We start from the raw sequence: 4,296 nt of genomic DNA on the forward strand, positions 1-4,296 counted from the left end.
CCTGGTCTCAGTTTGCAGAGCTCCATGGGCACTCTCAAAGCAGCCCGAGTTGGCACAGGTGGCAGCTTGTCCCTGGGCGGCATCTTCGGATTCGCGGAAATCCAGCAGGCAGCCGGCCCCTAAGGGCCAAGGGCCTACCTGGTACACAAAAAGGCTTCTGCCCCGGTAAGCAAAACTCACCAGCCCACGTTCCTGGTCTCAGTTTGCAGAGCTCCATGGGCACTCTCAAAGCAGCCCGAGTTGGCACAGCTGGCAGCTTGTCCCTGGGCGGCATCTTCGGATTCGCGGAAATCCAGCTGCCAGCCGGCCCCTAAGGGCCGAGGGCCTACCTGGTACACAAAAAGGCTTCTGCCCCGGTAAGCAAAACACACCACCCCACGTTCCTGGTGTCAGTTTGCAGAGCTCCATGGGCACTCTCAAAGCAGCCCGAGTTTGCACAGGTGGCAGCTTGTCCCTGGGCATCATCTTCGGATTCGCGAAAATCCAGCAGGCAGCCGGCCCCTAAGGGCCGAGGGCCTACCTGGTACACAAAAAGGCTTCTGCCCCGGTAAGGAAAACTCACCAGCCCACATTCCTGGTCTCAGTTTGCACAGCTCCATGGGCACTCTCAAAGCAGCCCGAGTTGGCACAGCTGGCAGCTAGTCCCTGGGCGGCATCTTCAGATTCGCGGAAATCCAGCAGGCAGACGGCCCCTAAGGGCCGAGGGCCTACCTGGTACACAAAAAGGCTTCTGCCCCGGTAAGCAAAACTCACCAGCCCACGTTCCTGGTCTCAGTTTGCAGAGCTCCATGGGCACTCTCAAAGCAGCCCGAGTTGGCACAGGTGGCAGCTTGTCCCTGGGCGGCATCTTCGGATTCGCGGAAATCCAGCAGGCAGCCGGCCCCTAAGGGCCGAGGGCCTACCTGGTACACAAAAAGGTTCTGCCCCGGTAAGCAGGCGGCATCTTCAGATTCGCTCCAGCAGGCAGACGGCCCCACCGAGGGCCTGGTACACAAAAAGGCTTCTGCCCCGGTAAGCAAAACTCACCAGCCCACGTTCCTGGTCTCAGTTTGCAGAGCTCCATGGGCAAAGCAGCCCTCAGGTGGCAGCTTGTCCCTGGGGGCACTCGGAAATCCAGCAGGCAGCCGGCCCCTAAGGGCCGAGGGCCTACCTGGTACACAAAAAGGCTTCTGCCCCGGTAAGCAGCCCACGTTCCTGGTGTCAGTTTGCAGAGCTCCAGTTGGCACAGCTGGCAGCTTGTCCCTGGGCGGCATCTTCGGATTCGCGGAAATCCAGCAGGCAGCCGGCCCCTAAGGCCCGAGGGCCTACCTGGTACACAAAAAGGCTTCTGCCCCGGTAAGCAAAACACACCAGCCCACGTTCCTGGTCTCAGTTTGCAGAGCTCCATGGGCACTCTCAAAGCAGCCCGAGTTGGCACAGGTGGCAGCTTGTCCCTGGGCGGCATCTTCGGATTCGCGGAAATCCAGCAGGCAGCCGGCCCCTAAGGGCCAAGGGCCTACCTGGTACACAAAAAGGCTTCTGCTCCGGTAAGCAAAACTCACCAGCCCACGTTCCTGGTCTCAGTTTGCAGAGCTCCATGGGCACTCTCAAAGCAGCCCGAGTTGGCACAGCTGGCAGCTTGTCCCTGGGCGGCATCTTCGGATTCGCGGAAATCCAGCAGGCAGCCGGCCCCTAAGGGCCGAGGGCCTACCTGGTACACAAAAAGGCTTCTGCCCCGGTAAGCAAAACTCACCACCCCACGTTCCTGGTCTCAGTTTGCAGAGCTCCATGGGCACTCTCAAAGCAGCCCGAGTTGGCACAGCTGGCAGCTTGTCCCTGGGCGGCATCTTCGGATTCGCGGAAATCCAGCAGGCAGCCGGCCCCTAAGGGCCGAGGGCCTACCTGGTACACAAAAAGGCTTCTGCCCCGGTAAGCAAAACTCACCAGCCCACATTCCTGGTCTCAGTTTGCAGAGCTCCATGGGCACTCTCAAAGCAGCCCGAGTTGGCACAGCTGGCAGCTTGTCCCTGGGCGGCATCTTCGGATTCGCGGAAATCCAGCTGCCAGCCGGCCCCTAAGGGCCGAGGGCCTACCTGGTACACAAAAAGGCTTCTGCCCCGGTAAGCAAAACTCACCACCCCACGTTCCTGGTCTCAGTTTGCAGAGCTGCATGGGCACTCTCAAAGCAGCCCGAGTTGGCACAGGTGGCAGCTTGTCCCTGGGCGGCATCTTCGGATTCGCGGAAATCCAGCAGGCAGCCGGCCCCTAAGGGCCGAGGGCCTACCTGGTACACAAAAAGGCTTCTGCCCCGGTAAGCAAAACTCACCAGCCCACGTTCCTGGTCTCAGTTTGCAGAGCTCCATGGGCACTCTCAAAGCAGCCCGAGTTGGCACAGGTGGCAGCTTGTCCCTGGGCGGCATCTTCGGATTCGTGGAAATCCAGCAGGCAGCCGGCCCCTAAGGGCCGAGGGCCTACCTGGTACACAAAAAGGCTTCTGCCCCGGTAAGCAAAACTCACCAGCCCACGTTCCTGGTCTCAGTTTGCAGAGCTCCATGGGCACTCTCAAAGCAGCCCGAGTTGGCACAGGTGGCAGCTTGTCCCTGGGCGGCATCTTCGGATTCGTGGAAATCCAGCAGGCAGCCGGCCCCTAAGGGCCGAGGGCCTACCTGGTACACAAAAAGGCTTCTGCCCCGGTAAGCAAAACTCACCAGCCCACGTTCCTGGTCTCAGTTTGCAGAGCTCCATGGGCACTCTCAAAGCAGCCCGAGTTGGCACAGGTGGCAGCTTGTCCCTGGGCGGCATCTTCGGATTCGCGGAAATCCAGCAGGCAGCCGGCCCCTAAGGGCCGAGGGCCTACCTGGTACACAAAAAGGCTTCTGCCCCGGTAAGCAAAACTCACCAGCCCACGTTCCTGGTGTCAGTTTGCAGAGCTCCATGGGCACTCTCAAAGCAGCCCGAGTTGGCACAGGTGGCAGCTTGTCCCTGGGCGGCATCTTCGGATTCGCGGAAATCCAGCAGGCAGCCGGCCCCTAAGGGCCGAGGGCCTACCTGGTACACAAAAAGGCTTCTGCCCCGGTAAGCAAAACTCACCAGCCCACATTCCTGGTCTCAGTTTGCAGAGCTCCATGGGCACTCTCAAAGCAGCCCGAGTTGGCACAGGTGGCAGCTTGTCCCTGGGCGGCATCTTCGGATTCGCGGAAATCCAGCAGGCAGCCGGCCCCTAAGGGCCGAGGGCCTACCTGGTACACAAAAAGGCTTCTGCCCCGGTAAGCAAAACTCACCAGCCCACGTTCCTGGTCTCAGTTTGCAGAGCTCCATGGGCACTCTCAAAGCAGCCCGAGTTGGCACAGGTGGCAGCTTGTCCCTGGGCGGCATCTTCGGATTCGCGGAAATCCAGCAGGCAGCCGGCCCCTAAGTGCCGAGGGCCTACCTGGTACACAAAAAGGCTTCTGCCCCGGTAAGCAAAACTCACCAGCCCACGTTCCTGGTGTCAGTTTGCAGAGCTCCATGGGCACTCTCAAAGCAGCCCGAGTTGGCACAGGTGGCAGCTTGTCCCTGGGCACCATCTGCGGATTCGTGGAAATCCAGCTGCCAGCCGGCCCCTAAGGGCCGAGGGCCTACCTGGTACACAAAAAGGCTTCTGCCCCGGTAAGCAAAACTCACCAGCCCACGTTCCTGGTCTCAGTTTGCAGAGCTCCATGGGCACTCTCAAAGCAGCCCGAGTTGGCACAGGTGGCAGCTTGTCCCTGGGCGGCATCTTCGGATTCGCGGAAATCCAGCAGGCAGCCGGCCCCTAAGGGCCGAGGGCCTACCTGGTACACAAAAAGGCTTCTGCCCCGGTAAGCAAAACTCACCAGCCCACGTTCCTGGTGTCAGTTTGCAGAGCTCCATGGGCACTCTCAAAGCAGCCCGAGTTGGCACAGGTGGCAGCTTGTCCCTGGGCGGCATCTTCGGATTCGCGGAAATCCAGCAGGCAGCCGGCCCCTAAGGGCCGAGGGCCTACCTGGTACACAAAAAGGCTTCTGCCCCGGTAAGCAAAACTCACCAGCCCACGTTCCTGGTGTCAGTTTGCACAGCTCCATGGGCACTCTCAAAGCAGCCCGAGTTGGCACAGGTGGCAGCTTGTCCCTGGGCGGCATCTTCGGATTCGCGGAAATCCAGCAGGCAGCCGGCCCCTAAGGGCCGAGGGCCTACCTGGTACACAAAAAGGCTTCTGCCCCGGTAAGCAAAACTCACCAGCCCACGTTCCTGGTCTCAGTTTGCAGAGCTCCATGGGCACTCTCAAAGCAGCCCGAGTTGGCACAGGTGGCAGCTTGT

Source organism: Motacilla alba, unplaced genomic scaffold, assembly GCF_015832195.1.
Source record: "Motacilla alba alba isolate MOTALB_02 unplaced genomic scaffold, Motacilla_alba_V1.0_pri HiC_scaffold_57, whole genome shotgun sequence".
Classification (NCBI taxonomy): Eukaryota; Metazoa; Chordata; class Aves; order Passeriformes; family Motacillidae; genus Motacilla; species Motacilla alba.